General features: G+C 37.5%; 1 protein-coding gene across 3 annotated transcripts in view; it reads right to left on the bottom strand.

The window, feature by feature from the left end:
• LOC113043603 (ras association domain-containing protein 8-like) overlaps window positions 1-17,346 on the bottom strand; it is a 32,579-nt gene that overhangs the window by 12,742 nt on the left and 2,491 nt on the right. The window contains exon 2 of one of the 3 annotated variants that reach the window (XM_026203096.1): window positions 9,849-9,936. The exons of 1 other annotated variant lie outside the window; for it this stretch is intronic. The gene's annotated coding sequence lies outside the window, so the exon portion shown is untranslated. Of the gene's footprint in view, window positions 1-9,848; window positions 10,003-17,346 lie in introns of those variants that run through there. One more of the 3 variants, XM_026203095.1, reaches the window with a different exon arrangement.

The raw sequence follows: 17,346 nt of genomic DNA, 5'->3' as shown, positions 1-17,346 counted from the left end.
TAAATGTATTTGTTTGAGTTTTTAAGAGTTACATCTAACTCTTAACGCCATAACACGATCGTTCTCCAATGCTGGCGCATTTATTGTTGCATTGAAGTAGTTTGTTATTGTTCGGTCTCATCAGTTACTTTTTCGACTGAAAAAATTGTGCTGCTAGTGCTGCCACCTCATGGAAAAACTAATTAACGCAATTAACACTACAACAATTCATCTTTGTCCTGGTGTTTGAAATATTTATCGGCAGACATTATAACCAATACATTTCTTTGTACACATTTTTAGAGTTGCGTGTGTTTTTCTTAACCCCCTCACACAATCGTTCTCTAATGCGGTTACATTTATTGTTGCATCTAAGTAGTTTGTAGTTCCGTCTCAACGGATTGTTTTTGACTGTGAAACAATAGCTACAGTGCTGCCACCATGGGGACAAACTAATACATTTTTACAGGCCGATGTGTGAACGGAGTTGTTTCAATATAGGAAATGTATTAACATTTAAAGGAAACTGTTCTTGTCAAGCGATTTAATTGGCTCTTTAATGTAATGCCTAAATTATTCTTCAGTTTTGACATGAATACTTAGCATATGCATATAGTTGAGTACAGTACATCAAAGTATACTTCATTTGATAACATGCACACAATACACACATGATAAAAAGTTTCATCCTTGTTTAGTTTCAGTGCTGCCAATCTAATAAAAAAAAAATAATAATAAAAAAAAATCAAGGCACATGTGAGCGCTCTCCTACAGTGTATGCGCAGTACAATAATCTGTATATATGCGTACTATGCTGAAGATAAAATTTAAGTCCCATGCACTGTACACATATCCTTTGGACTTTGGCTAGCTCCCTGTGTTTGGTTCGCAATGTGTTGTATTATTATTAGTGATAAAGCATGGATTTGCTTAGTATGTTGTCCCATTTCACTTGAATACACCAATCCAATCTCATCCACTGTGAAGGGAAATAACAAACTAGAAATAACAAAAGAGCTGATAACAACTGTACCTCCCATCCATTCACAGTAGGCCCACTCTTGCATCAAAATAACCATCAAACAACTCCAGGCAAGTCCTGAACACACCCCCCACAAACAACATCACAGGTGAGTCAGCTGGTGCTTCACATTTTTGTACACATTTCCTCTCCGATTGACTGATTAGCCTTCTTTGAACAAGCATGCACCTATAAGTGAATGGGTCACTGCTTTCACGCATGAATTCCAGCCGGATCCACATACAATTGAGTGCTTCCACCCATAACCTGAGCAGATACTCTTTCATAATGGCCTTGTTGCCAGCAACAAATGTAAAAACTGAATGGAGTCTACAGCTGGGTTCCCACCCCCCTACTTTTATGTGCATTTTGAAGTATCGCGTCAGAATCGAGTGATGGAAACACAGAATTTCACAGAATAAAAATGCCTTAATTCACAAAAAAAGTTTTTACGCTCTCTTGAGGTGGTTTTTGACTTGTGCAAAAAAGGGCTGGTGTGAATAATGTGACATAGAAATACATTTCGCGAAATCAAAAAAGGATTTGCACTATGGGACGGTAAGTCCTGACTAACCAGTGGACCGATCTCACTCCACAGCATCTGAAATGTTGTTATTATTCGGAAATGTCTGAGCAAAGTCGGTCAAAGTATTTCTGTATATTCCAATATTCCAATTGTGTGCAGAAGTTAAATTCGCAACTTTGGAGGGAAACCCGGTGTCCTGACATTTTATCCTACACGTCAGATTTTCCTACCTGGGATTACTGCGCATGCGCACATCAATATCGCGTCCTTTTTGCTTAACAACGATATTTCATGTTTTTGCATTACTGTAAGGGTAGGTTTAGGGTTGGGGTAGGTGTAGACTTTAAATGGTAGAAAATAATATTTATTGCTGGTTTCCTGTAGCTGTATCCCTTCTAGCTACAACCGCAAATATAACACATAATTACTGTATTTGCAGTACCTTAGGTTTAAGGTTGAGGTAGATGTAAACGTTAATAAACCATAACTTTACAGTAGCATTTTTCGTTGTTGAATTGTACTACCCACCATTTTAGTGGGAGGTAGGAAAATCTGACAGCGTCGGACAAATCGACAGAACATCGGCTTATGACGGTGCCAAATATATATATATTTGTTTGTTTATTTATTGTTCAAATCCCACATTGTCCACAACAATATTCTAAGTCACCATGCTTTAGTTTTTAGTCGTTTATGTTTACTGTACAAGAATTAAAAATAAAGGTTTCTAGAAATGTATTTTGCTACCTTTATATCTACAATTTCTAAAAAATATTTTAGAGCTTAACATAAGAACAAAAATATATATACACTATCAAATAAAATTTAATTGATTTACATAATTTCTCCATCTTTATTATTAGTCGTTTTATCATATTTTAGATATCTGAAGTCATCCTGGGGTGCCCTGGGTTCAGAATGACTCAACTTCTCAACTCAACTTCTTAACAATTCATATGTCATAAAATATTGTTCATTAATCTAACTGTAGGTTGTCCAAACAGAATTGAGCTCAGACTATTCAAAAGTGTATTGCCATCTTTGCTTTTCCAATGCAAAAATTCAGATTTTTCAAAACACTAGATCAATACAGTTTTATCCTTCTCTGACTGCATGAACGCTATAAGTGCTGACCCTTTGCCTTTAGACGGAGGAATGTTGAGGGCACCAAAAGTGACCAGGCTTCACCGCTAACCTAAACAAAGGCAGCCTGGGAAAACAAGAGAGGCTGTCTCCACTCCCTGCCCAGAAATCCCTATCCTGGCTTCAACAAGTGGGATAAACACCAAGCGAGAGAGACTGCAAGCGTGTGGGCAAGCATTTTTGTCAAGCCTCCAATGGGAAGTAGCATTTTGGGCTGCTAAATGAACTTTGCAAAAAAGATCACAAATTAAGGCCAATCCTGAGTCTGACAACATCTGGAAAACCAATTCTGAGTGCAACCGCAAGAATCTGTTAGACATTAAGTATAATGCATGGGTTGTAATTCCAGTCTTTTAGACAGGTGGGCGGTTTTCATTACTCATGAGAGAAACCGTCCAGGTGTAAGCGGACCTTAAGGGAATCTGCAGAGAAAATAACATTAGCCGTGTACAACAAGCCCTAGAAGAGAGAAACATAATTTTCTATAGTGTGGAGCTTTGCTCCTCATCATAACCAATTAAATGTGTTTTTCCACTGAGGAAATGAAATAAGGAGTATCTGTTTTCTGACATCACCAAACAGCCGTGCCAAATTTAGCCCGTGTACTGTATGCATCATCTTTACAGCCAGACTCTGTTCTCCAAATTTGCTTGCGTACAGCATGAGACTTCAGCTTCATGAGTTATTTAATACTCTTTTACATGCCTAAATATTTTTAAACCGTGATCCGCACTTTTTATAATGTTGCATTCTGTTCCAAATTTTTTGAAATAATGAATATCAAAGCCTGGGGTGTAAAAGACAGATCGCCAACAAAGGAAGTCCTGAGGCATTGGCCTATTTTCAATGTAAGACAGAACAGATGCACCTACTGCGAATGGCTATATTAAAATAAAAGCATACTCCCTTGTGGTCAGACTGTATAGAAGTTCATTTTGTAACAGGTGCACAAACTGTACATCCACCATCAAACTCCTTTTGAAGAGAAACTTCTTGAAGTCAACATGAATTCAAAGTTGACCCAGTTTATTTTAAAATATTGTGGTTTAAATGGGCATGATTCAATGAAGCATTTTTCACAATATTACACAGCAGAAATTGTGGTGGTTTAAAGAGGATTGAACATTCATTGAAACAACCAAATGTCCATGCTCATTTAAATGGTGACAAATGCTACGCTGTTTGAGTAAGATTGGTTCAAAAACTGTGTTAAATTCAACCCCTACCAATACCGGAACATGAGCGTTCATCACTTTTCCACATTACTCTGCCGGTGAAGGTCAGGGGTCTGTATTAGGCCCTTTCAAGTTTCAGCGAATGTTTGGAAATGGTCTGGAATGTGCAATTTCAGGTGACACATACAGTCCCTGTGGTGGGAAACCTCAGTGTTGATTCGCAGTCAGAGCGTTAGTGGAATGCTTGGGTTACAAAACAACACATTCCTGGTGTGGGAGCAATGAAAAGTGTGTGCATTCTTGACATCTCCCTGCCAGCTCTATCCCAGAAAGTGTAATGAAGCTGAAAATCCACCGTGAAGGCTTTCATCCCACCAAAAGAGTGGATGAGGCAACATCAGTTTTGGTCACCAACAGAACAACCGTTGGGATACAGAAATAAAAATCCTATTCATATTCACCATTGTAAAATGTAGAAATTTTAGAAATCATATGTAAACTAGGGCGCGACTGAAAATATATATATTTTTTCTTTTCTTTCTTTTACCAATTCTTATTTTGATGAACCATCATTCTTAAATCCAAAAATCTTATAGTATGTGTTGTTTTGAGTAGATGCATAAACGAAACTTCACTAAACTTTATTTGTAGAGTACCTCCCATCCAATGAATTGCAATGAGCTTCACACTTTGAGCTTGTTACTTTTTACTGCATATGAAAATAAGTCTTGGTTTATACATTTTGTCAATATTTTATAAAAATTAAGAGAATAAATACTATTTTTGTGCTCTTTAATGTGGCGTGGCAGATCAATGTAGCCTCTTTGGTTTAAATGGCATGTGAACTGATCATCTCTTTAACTTTACTACTAGTTACTACACAAAGTAAACATCAAAAGGAGATGAAGTAATCAGCTCATATTAACTGGAGTAGAGTTAAATGTAATTTATTAAAATCAGCTGTTAATTTTAACCTTTAATATTGTAGTACGGTTTCAACTGATTAATTTTTTAATTTAATTTTTTTTTTCTAGAGTAAGATTAACACTGGTACTGGTTTCGGAACCCAAATGAATAGATATCGAATCAAATTAAGATTAGACTGAAATCAATCCAAAAGTTTGTGAATCCTGAAATATGCATCAATACCCATCCCTAGTATAAACCTTTCAATACAGAAGCAATCATTTTAAATCGTAAATTTTATAACAGAACGTAAACAAATACCATTTTGTCACTTTAATGTGTTGTGACAGATCACCTTATTGAAACCAAACTGAATCGTGAAATTTGTGTCCATGCGCAGCACAATATAACTTTCAATACAGATCTACTCGGCTCTTAATTCTGCTAAAAAAAAAAAAAAAAATTAAGTCAAAATAAACTGAAATTTAATTCAATACCCAGTCCTAGAATAAATATTTCAATACAGATCCATACACGACTTGGCCTAAGTTAGAGTTAAAGTCATGGTATACAGTACGTTTGTGCAGAAGTCTTTAAGAAGGTCGTTGAGAAGGTGGGCGTTCGCTGTTGGGTCGCTCATGGCGTTTTTGGTAACGCATTAAACTGCCAGTCAATGGCTGGACTACTTATGCAGTCAAGCAGGGGCACAGATGGGAACTTTGAGGCGACGGCTCTAAGCAACAGTGGCAAACAGCTTGTGGTTTCCAAAGGAGGATATTTATATGGGTGAAGGCCGCCGAAGCATAGCGAACTCACTCTCATTATGTGAGCTTTGCTAAATAATTACTTAGACAGCCTTGGGACATGGAAAGCGTCAACACTCAGAGTTTTCACATGATTGCCAGTCTCCTTGGTGCATCTTGCAGAAAGACCATGTCTACGCCAGCGTCCCGGGCCAGACAAGCATTTCAATTAGTATGCATACGAATCCGAGTACCACAGGAGATAGATTTTTCAGTAAAGACGTGGGAACCAAGGATGAAACAAAGTTACAACTCAGAGGACTGAAATCTAAGCTCCTTTAGATTATCAAAGATTATCAAACAACTGAGCTTTGTAAAGGGTGTCAGGATGAGACCCACTAAACCTTTCCCTGAACTGTGATTGTGCAGAAGAAAATTAACAGCAGATGCTGAGATGAGGAGGAAAACAGGAGCATCGCCGCCTGCAAAAACAGTAAGGCTGTGCTTCGCTAAAAATAACATTTGTCTCGCAAATTGACACTTTGTGAGATTTAAAAATGCTTCAGACTGGAGCGAGGAACCAGACAGCTGAATCTGAAGAGATCTTACATCCAACACGCACAATAAAATCTATTCAAATTCTAGTTTAAAATGCATGCGACAAGTTCTCTCTCAAATTTGTGTGTGCTATGTTGAGTTTTACATCATTTAAATTTAGCCTACAAATTAATCTAATGACATATTTTCCGCTCATCTTGAATATTGTACACATTAAATCATGACTTTCAAAAAAAAAATGATGCATATATACATAAATATATATACACACACAATAAAAAAATACTCTTATGGATGTCATAAATGATTAATTCATAAATATCACTTTATGGTATTTATTCAGTTTATTGGAAGGGGTTTTACAATTACAACCTGAACTAACCTTGTCATTCAAAGTTAAAACTATCTTCTACTTTAAGATTTGACACCTGAATGTGTTCAGGGATCTTATTATATAGTCTCCTGTTTTTAGCATGATGGTTGCACCAAATGATATTGGCAGACAAGTTTTGTACCACCTTTGTACCAGTTTTTTGATGCTTCCCAAAATTATCAAAATGAGTTTTGATTCAGAAATGATATGAAAAAAAACATCATAAGAGGTGAATAAATTGTCTTTTTAAAATAAATATACATTTAAAGAGCCATTCAAAAAAAAACATGCCATGTCTTTGACTTGCACACATTTCAACTCAAAAGACTAAATTCTTGCGTGTCCTCGCAGATTTCCACAGATGATAGCTGCTTTGAGGGAGTTTTGTGTTGGGTAAGCAGTCTGTTTATGATTGTTATGCTTTTTCCATGTCTTGCTCACATCAGACAGGAGCTGCCGTACCAGTCAATGTCAAACAAACACCTTTCACTTCCTCCATCGAGTACGGCAAAGATGATGCATTTCAATCTCATGCTAATTCTTTCTAGGACTGCAACTTTGTCCGACACATTACGCCAACATCCAACTTCCATTAAGAAAGCTTTCCATATTGAAGTTTCTGCTGCCATTTCTAAAATGTAATGTTTGGAAATGTTAGAAACTCTGACCTTGACAGCAAATCAGAGGCTCTTTATGGTGTTATCCGGGAATCTTCACACTTTTTAACACACATTTTTACACTTTCCTGAGTGTCAGTGGGGTGCGAGAGGCAGGAGCTCACACGTCACGAGAGGCTACAGAGACGCAGAGATCTAGAAGGATCCCGAGATGACGACAGAGAGAAACAGAGATGCTGACGAGGGAAGGATTTGCATAGAAGGTGAAACTGTCCATCTTAAAGCACAGGAGCGTTCACGAACCCTAATGAAAGCTTGCGTGTGTTTCTCCACATTGATCTAGAGAGCTCAGAGAAGCTTCAGTGGTCAGCACAAGAAGCATTGCTACTCACTCTGTGCATCTCTTTCCAGTAAAAGACCATGATGTCTTGCCTACTACTGTTTCTAAAACTGAAAACATACCATGTCCAGGTCACATTTTAAGTAAGTTTTGAAAAATCATAAAGGAGATGCTTAATATCTCACCTGCTACTCTCATTGTTCTCATTACAAACTCAAATATTTTCATCAAATTATAATACTCTAAAATCTAATGTTCTAAGCTCTTCAAATTACTCTAATAGCTCAATATCCAAAGGGAAAAAAAATTAAGAAAGGAGACAGATCTTCACGTTATGCATAAAAAGGTACTTTCAAGTAATTTTCCATTCATTCAGCAATTTGTTTTCCTATTATTTTTGGTTTTTGGAGTTATATTACATATGACAGCAACAGTTTGGATCAAACCTCAACTTGAGGAAACGTTTGGTCTAATGACAGCAACACCACCAAAAACAAACATATGCATTTTGGCCATTCATGTACATGACAACAATTTTTTTTTGGGGGGGGGCTCAAAATGATATCATTATTGTGCAAAATCATGAATTTGTGTAGTGCTTCTTTATAAAGTGACATTTACTGGTACTGGTCTGCATGCAAAATACAGCGCTTTTAGCAGTTTTCGCAGATCTGAGTGAACGCAAAACTTTTTTTTGACTAACACAAAGGGAAGTTTCCATTTTTTGGTAGTCTGTTGTCATATAAAAGTACCCTTACAGTCTAAACCAAGCATCCCTGACACTCACTCTCTTATACAGTGGCTACACTCGTGTCCGGTCTCTCTCTCGATCAATGCACCGCAGTGCGTCTGCATCTCTTATGGACAGACCTGCTGTATCTCATCAGTAACAGGACGAAGGCTAAACGGAGCTGTCTGACAGGATTTCACACCAGCATGGCCCTGATCAAGCCCAGTGCTGACCGGACACTTTAACCAGAGCTGAGCCAAGCGCTTCACCAGATGCCCGGCTGCCTTTGACTCCAGTGCACCAGATTTACTCTGATCAGTCATCAATAAACATCACGTGACCCATATTCCACAAGTGTCCATTCGCCTGGAGTCATAAATGCTTGGGAACTGTTATGATAATGATATTACACAACTCCTAGGAATATGCTGACCAGATCTGGTGGCCGTGCTGGACTTTCAAGCATGCAGTCTGGTCATTAGCAGGCCGAGAGTGGTTAAACACACTGACAGGAGAATCTGGTTAGATTTAAGGCAAAAAACGACTTCAGAAAGGGAAGCAGCCGGTTAAGGAAGCATGATTAATGGTGATCTAAACCCATGGGTGCGAAATCAAATCCAAGCTCCATGCACCACCACAAATACAGACCACGTCCCATTTTTCACAAGAGACGTTTGGAGTCAAAAGTGACTTAAGAAATTCTTACACCAAAAAGGAAAACTCTAGGTTACATATTTACACCTTTAAATTATCAAAACTGGAGCGCAATGGGACTAAATGGAGACTTAAATCTGAGGAAAAACCCGTGCATTTCCCCTCTGGAGTTTTATAAGAAATCGCAATTATTTAACAAGATAAGAAATGTTGCAATTAAAAGTATCATTGTAAACACTAATTATCTGTTTTCTCGTTCCTTTTACGGCTGCTTTAGCCTACATGCTTGTTTTTTAATGAAGTTGTAACATATCACAAAGAAGATGTTGAATTTCTCAGATGTTTCTCTAGATTGAAATGAGATTAAATGGAGAGCAAAGTGAGATTTTTGCTCAAACTTACTGTTCAGATTTTGCTCCCGAGTAAAAGACTTCAATAATCTCAGTTTCAAAGGAAATCTCATCAGTGCCTCAAACTGAGCTCAGATTTCCTAAAACACCAAAGTCTCATTACTATTTCTCCTCAGATTCTTGTTTTATGCCTTAAAATCACTTATATAGCTCCTTTATATGCTTACTCTATAGTCAACTTTGTTATTTCTCCTAAAGAAGTTGAGAAAAAATGAAGATGTTTAATATCTCAGTGGTTTCTCTAGACCAAAATGACATTAAATGGAGATGAAAGAAATCCTTTGTGTGTGTGTTAGTGTGTGTGTGTGTGTGTGCTGCTCAGGTGTTACTTCAGAGAAAATTACTCAATCTCAAATGTTCCTAGACTTCCAGAAGAAATCTCATATTGTGCTCAGACCAAATCTGCAAACAAACATCTCATTACAAACTCGTATTTCTCATAAAGACCTAACAAGTCTGTCCTCATTCAATTTATAGCTCCAATCTGAGTCTGTTTCTAGAAATGTTGGGAGATGTTGAAACAAACGATAACGTTAAACCTTCACTGAGTTTCCTCGGCGATTAAAGATCCCCCTGTGAGCAGTAAAGTCTTCCTGTAGATGAAAATGACTTTGACCCGCGCACTAACAGACGCTAACAGGTTGATTTCCAGCTGCGAGAGAACATGTCTTACCTCGTTAAACACACAGCTCCTCCAGACTTCGACTGTAGATCCACACAGAGCAGAAACACCCTGTAGTTCCTCCGAGACGGACACAGCTCTGCAGTGAATGAGACACAGATGTGTGGGTCCTGTGTAAGCGTGAACAGCGCGCTCTCTCTCTCTCTCTCTCTCTCTCTCTCTCTCTCTCTCTCTCTCTCTCTCTCTCTCTCTCTCTCTCTCTCTCTCTCTCTCTCTCTCTCTCTCTCTCTCTCTCTCTCTCTCTCTCTCTCTCTCTCTCTCTCTCTCTCTCTCTCTCTCTCTCTCTCTCTCTCTCTCTCTCTCTCTCTCTCTCTCTCTCTCTCTCTCTGAACTCTGATGACATGACGAAGCCCCGCCCACATCTCCAGGTAGGAGGAGTGTCTTGTTTTGTTTTCTGCAGTTTCTGTCCCTCTATCAACACCCATGTAGAAGGGTTCCAGAACAGTTTTCGATTGCTTTTATACAGAGCTAATTAGAATTGCTAACTTTGCTAACACTAACCTAATGCTAACAGCATGCTAATGCTAATGCTAAATACATTATCTGCACAAAATGTTTTGGCAAATAAACACAACATACTTAATAGATACAATCATATGAGTCTTAACATCATCACTGGTTTTTCTGGACACCAGTTTAAAACATCAAACATCTTGATGTAAACTTCTACAATTTAAATGTCTTCATTCGAAACATTTCTTAGTTACTTTGTTTGTATACTGTATTTTATTTTCATTTCTGACATAATTGTTGAAATTTTTGATTTAATATTTAATAATCTGACTTATAGCATAAAATAATGTCAATATGCAAATAAATAAATATTCTCCATGAATTCATTAATTATACAAAATTTGACCATTTTAAAGCTATCTATCTATCTATCTATCTATCTATACTGTAAAAAATAAAAAGTTGAGAAAACCCAAAAACCTCCAGAAGCTGGTTGCCTTAAACTTTTAAGTTTTCTGAACTTTTGTTGACTTGGACATATTTTCATGGAATTTAACAAGCATTGCATTCAAAGCCCCTTCAAAACACACACACAAAAAGCAAAAACAATAAAATAAATGCACAAGTTTTTAAATACAATTTACAAATGCATTTACAGATACAAAATGTTTGTATTCTTGTTGAGATAATATTGATCTGATTCTGCAGAACTGATCTTGATGTGTGTTTGGTGTGAGTGAGCATTAGGAGGAGTGTTTCAGTCTCTCTCTGTGTGTGTGTGTGTGTGTGTGTAACCAGATGCTAGCGACAGAAGTCACATGTTCAGCTCTTCAAACAGATCTGCATCTCTTTCAGGGGCTCAGAGGAAAGTTTTATTGCCCAAAGATCGGGAAATGTCATGAATGTCTCGGTTTTGTTTCGGATGTTTCCACTAAAATACTTCAGAAGCAATAAAAAGAGACTTAAATCTGCATGTGATCTGGATTTAATCTCACTGGTGTCTGGGAGAATCAGCTGAGATCTCATCTGTGATGCTTTCTTTCTGTTGGTAATGAAGTGCTGTTGTTGAAACACTGAAACCGGACCATCAGCTTCCCATAGAAACCAAACATCACAGCAAAAACTCAAATGGACAAACAGCTCCATCACAAAACATGATGGTTATGTGGGTGAATCTATTGAAAACATGCCTGTGTCATATTTCAACACAAAGAAAAATTAATTAAATTGTGCATAAAGAAAACCAAAGTAAGCGTAATTTTTTTTTTTTAAATACAAAAATATTGTTTAAAATTCATACAAAAAATATCATATTGAATACTATATTTATGCATTACGAAATACGAGGCAAACAAACAATTAAATGCTTGTTTACATTATCAAAAATCTAATTTAAAAAAGAATAAAAAAAATAAATATGTAATTTTCTTTATGTATATGTATATACATATTTGGTTATTCATAAAATTAAAGGCAGTTCCAAATACTGATATATAAATATAGCATGATAAAAGCACCATATCTAAAAAAAAAAAATCCACATAACGTCACATGATATATCATTTTTGTACATTGTGTTAATAGAAATTTGGGAAATGTGATTTACTTTTAGAAAAACTTACTACAAAATATAAGCAAGCAAGTACATAAATAAGCATATGTCCTGTTGTGTTTCTTTTCAATGTAACCTATATATAGACATGGTTGTGAAATTCAACCAACAGCTATTAATGTAGATGTGAACATCTGTTATCTATATCTCTACACAGCACTTTCACGATGACTACATAATGAGTGAGTGAGTAATGGCCTGATTTCTGTCACAATGTTGGTCCACACAACACACACAAACATGTACACACAGCAAAACCAGCAGTCAATTATTAATGCATCCTCTCACTTCGTACGCCATCAAGCGCAAAACAATCACCTTCTGCACCAATGATTTATTACATAACAGCAGCGGCCCATGAACAACACACTCAGTTCACTGCCACCACGCGATAAATGTTATTTAGTGAAGTGTGAATGAGGCAGGTTTGATCTCTGATTGGCCAACAGTAGGGGATTGAGGTGATTACAAGTCTTGTTTTTGTCTGTTTTACGTTCCACTGACACTAGCATTCCTGAGGGAAACTCCCTAAACCTGAAAATCTCAGCCCTTCCCCCGTGGGACCTCAGATCCCCCCACGCTCTTTACAGTCCCCCCGGGGCAAGTTTGCATTCTCTCAGTATCAGGTTACAATCCTCTTTCAAAATGTAAATTTAATGCACAGCAATTTGTGTGTATAAATGCTACACAATACATGAGTGGTATTGGACTCTATATTGCCACCTTCTGGTGCGGATGTAGCGCCAAACCGGTGTTTATCAAACAATGGCGTTACTCGCTACTTGACTTCCATAGTATGATGCATTATTGGAGAAATTTACAAGCTACACTCTAAGAAATGCTGGGTTGAGCCTATTGGATCATTATAATGGGTTATTGTTTTACATTTTTACCCAGGTGCTGGCTAAATTTTAACACTGGGTAATTAACTGTTGAGTAGAGCCGGTCTCTGACGAAACAACACAGCAGTTACAGAGTTAAAGTCAAAGCTTTTTGCATCCTCTGCAGGAGAGAGTGGTTCTCAGCGCTATCGCTGCCGATTTGGTGCACTTCTTCAGCAAAATAAAGGTTTGTATACATTTTATTTAATTTATAAAGTCTTTAATGTGGTGGACATTTTTATTATTTTACGCAACGCAACTTAAGAATGCAATGTCAGTTAGCTGCGTCAGTTAGCTGCGTCAGCAGCGGTCATTTCGCATAATGGAAACACTTTTTGCCTTGCATAACATAAATGGATTTTATTAGCTATAATCCTGAATTTAATTTAATTTGATGTTAAAATATGTTCTATAATCTCAGTAATAAGGCAGCATGATATTGGATTTTTAGGTTTTCTGCGATATATTGCAAAATGAACAAAAATAGGCGATAGGCAAACAATAGGCACATTTCCATTTACCTTTAAATTGTACAAACTGAAATTGTGAATTGAAAATTAGCCTAATGGAAATGCATCAATTTCGCTAAAACGTCCATATATCGCCAAAAAAAATTTACGCTTGCTTGAGGTGGTTTTTCAGGCAATACGAAAAAGGAATAATCAGCAAAACTGCAAGGGAAATTAAATAATTTTAATTAATTTTTTTATTCCATTAATAGGTCACATGGCATACGTAAAAAGTCATATGATTATTCCTCAATGTACAATAATCCAAGAAACACTTTATATGTGGCTGCTCTCAAGTATTAGGGGCTTTTCCTGCCATTAATGCTTAGACTATTTACACAGCACACGTCTGCAGCGTGTAACGGCTCTGACACAGCCACCAGAGCTTTTACAAAGCTCATCGGTCTGAAATGTGAGGTGTGCTCTGATTGGCCAGCTATCCAATGTGTTGTGATTGGCTGAATACGTCACGCGTGTGATGGAAATGCTATGTCCCTCACCAGTGGGCTACTTTAACACTGTTGCCACGGGTTTGGTTTTCATGTCGGCGGCCCGTGGTTGAAGCGACCCCAATAATGTGATATTTAAACCCTGGAATGCGACTTTTACGAGGGGAACCCCACCAATAAATGTGTATGTTACCCTCCAGAAAGTGGTTTCTACCGGGGGATTGCCCCTGAAAAGTGACTGGGCTAGTTTTGGGCTGGTCTTGAGTAGCAATTGGGCGGGTTGTGCTGAGAAAACCTGGCAACCCTGCCCCTCACAATAATGTGGTGTCATGTGTCCCAGCATGACAGGACAAAAACAATAAAAACCCATTACAAACTAGGCATTTGTTGCATCCAGTGGGGACATAATTAATGGTTTTAATGACTTATACTGTCTTTTTACACGTTGCGTATCGCATGAAACATACAGCATCTCCACAACATGGCGCTGGGGGCAACAGCGAGAATAAAAGTTGCACCTTCTTTCATGTGTGAACATTTTAGTGGCGTTATGCATATTTTACCACATCGTGATGTAGACACTTTAGGAGGGTGTTGTTGACTCTGAAATTTGATAAAGAATATCTCTTTGGATTTGATACTTTAGTCTTTGCAAATGGACAGATCTTCTTCATGCACCAAGAGCTTGTAATACACCAAAGGCAAAGGAAAAATTTTAATCGCATCATATGACCGTCATTTCGCAATACTTTTTTATAGACATGTATATGTATATACAAGGTTTTGTGCAAATTTGTAATGGAAATGCGCCTAATGATGGGGGGGATTTTGTAGGGGAGTAAATCAGCATAGAAGATAAGCAAATTACAAGCATATATAAATATAATAGAACAAACTTAGAAATTTAATAAACAGTGCTTTATATTTTTCTGGTAAGTCTAACAGTATTCAGGTAACCCTACAGAATTTGAATAATTAAAAGTAAAATAACACTGCTCAGTCTTCAATGTATAAATTAAATCTAATAAATCTGTGTTAAAGCTACAACTTTTGTTGTTTGATTAACATTCCCAACACAGAAATCAACAGAAACATTAAACTGCTGTGAACCAATATACTATTACATATTTGACGGTCCTATCACTTCGATTTTTTTGTAATGTAAAGAGGCATTTTGCGAAGACCAAGTAAACCACTGGGCAGAAAATGTGTAAATTTAAGAAAAAAGATCAGATTGGGGGATTTAAACTCTTGTACTCTGGCAACCATAACCAAGCATGTAGAGGGCTGTTACTATACAAATGCCAAATTAAATTGAACTCTTCAGGATAAATAACCAGCAGTTAAATATCGCTGATGATGAAGTCATCGTGGAGCCCTACCTGAACTGGCTAAATAATGCCATTATTGTCCTTGAGAGCTGCTTCACAGCAGAATTTAAACTACTATTGTCTCCATAGTTGAGTTTTCATAATTGATTCAGTGATTTTCCAGTTTACAATTTATCATTTTAAACAGATTGGCCAAGTCTTAAAGTGGGAAAATAAACGCACCTTTAAAGGCAAAAAAACCCAACAACTTCAAAGTCATCCACTTTTATAGACATCAGAAAGCATGCCCGATAACCGCATGACCTACTTTATGAGGGAACACAAATGAACCGTGAAAGGATGGGCCTGAATAGGAACGTGACTGCTTCCTTACCTCATTTACCTAGTCATTGTGTTTCCATTGGCAAACAAAGCCATTCGGCGCATTGTAAAAGATTAAATACTCAATCATAAAGAAAGGACACCAAGCAGTTAAACTTGTTTCAACATAAAACGAACAGTGAACAGATGCGACCCATTAGTTTCCCCAAACAGAGCTCCTGATTCGTGCAAAAGTTTTCAAAGCGCAGGTGCACTTTAAAGAATCCAGTGACACTCCAGTGAAAATGCATTTATGGGTAGAGTTGACTAGGTTTGAAACGGGCCGATTTACATACAAAGACTGCCCATAAGATGCTCCGCATCAAGTGCAGGATGAAGTAAAAGAAGGAACAAAACAAGGTAGCGCTGCTCGATTGTTGTTTATAGGCAGCGCAGTTAAATATAGCCAGACTCTGTCATTAGGGTCAGCACATGATGACAGAACTCTTTGTCGTTTGCTGGGATTTGTGTGCAGTGCAACTTACACTGCTCATTTTGCTGTTAAACTCCCATAACTCAATAAAGCACAGCCGCAAATCACATTGTCAACAATGAAAGTTTTCTCCTTTCTTCTTAGGCTCGAGACAATTCAGTACAGCTTGAGTTTCAGGTCTATTTTAAATGCAGCCCTGAAGCGAAATATATTCAGCAGCATCTAAGATTTTAAATAAACATTCATCGCTCAATAAAAGATTAGCTTGTGCTAAAAACACAAAGGTTTATAATAGCCAGAAGAAAGCAGACGCAGAAAAGCAATAAAGATCTGGATGTGATCTTTAATGCCACTATTTAGGTCATTTTCTCAAAGCAAAGTTGACAAAACTGTTTATTTATAATTCTGTCATGTTTCCACAAACCATATTAAGCAGCATTGATGCTAATCAGCAAATCAGTATATTAAACTGATTTCTGAAGGATCATGTGACACGATCATGAAGACTGGAGTAATGATGCTGAAAAATCATTGTTGATTACAGGAATAAATTACATTTTACAGTATATTCATATGTAATATTAAGAGTTTTGCTAAAAAAAAAATGCAGCTTTGGTGACCACAACTCAAAAACATTTACAAAATTCCCTAACTGTAGCCTACCCCTAAAAAATGTGATCCAGATCAACTCCCCTAAGAGAAATGATAACACAACTAACTAGCTGGAGATCTGCGTAAGACAGTACACAATATATCAAGATCTCATCTCAAGAGAGAGAAATGAACAAATTCAGAGGGGCGGTTCTGGGTGGGACGGGTGTTTTTCTCTCTGTCAGAAAGGCTTTCAAAGGCACAGGAAGAGGAGAATGAAGAAAACCACCTGAGGGTCACGAGGCACGAGAAACAACAGCCATGTGAACTCATCCTTCAAAGGCCCCCGGCACCTCCGTCTGACAGACACCCAAACACAGAGAACAATGAGACTTTCAAAACATTCATCACTTTCATCCTTCATCGCAGACGCACAGGAAGATCTTCTTGTTCCATTTGACAGGAATTAGTCTTGTTAATTCATTTGTGGAGCCTGATAACCAAATGTCATAACAATTACAGAACATATCCCACAGATGTTAATGGATCGGAGCCAGCGGATCTTCAGTATGAATGAGGCTTTGTTAGGCTTCAGGAGCGTGGTAGGTGGTGCAGAGACGATGATAATAAAGCAGGTTTGTGTAAATAACAGTAGGGAATGAATCATTCCTGAGGGCAACAGGTCAAGATGAGTTTCAGGACTGTTCAAGCAACTATTAATGACACACTGTCATTCAACAAGCACTTGCATCCTCTGCAATATACAAAAGAGCGATTATAATATACTGTACATGTACAATGTACAATCGTATGTAAAACAAATACACATACACAGACACACACAAACACGCACACACACACACACACACA

Source organism: Carassius auratus, chromosome 25, assembly GCF_003368295.1.
Source record: "Carassius auratus strain Wakin chromosome 25, ASM336829v1, whole genome shotgun sequence".
Classification (NCBI taxonomy): Eukaryota; Metazoa; Chordata; class Actinopteri; order Cypriniformes; family Cyprinidae; genus Carassius; species Carassius auratus.
This window is presented reverse-complemented; position numbering and strand designations above follow the sequence as displayed.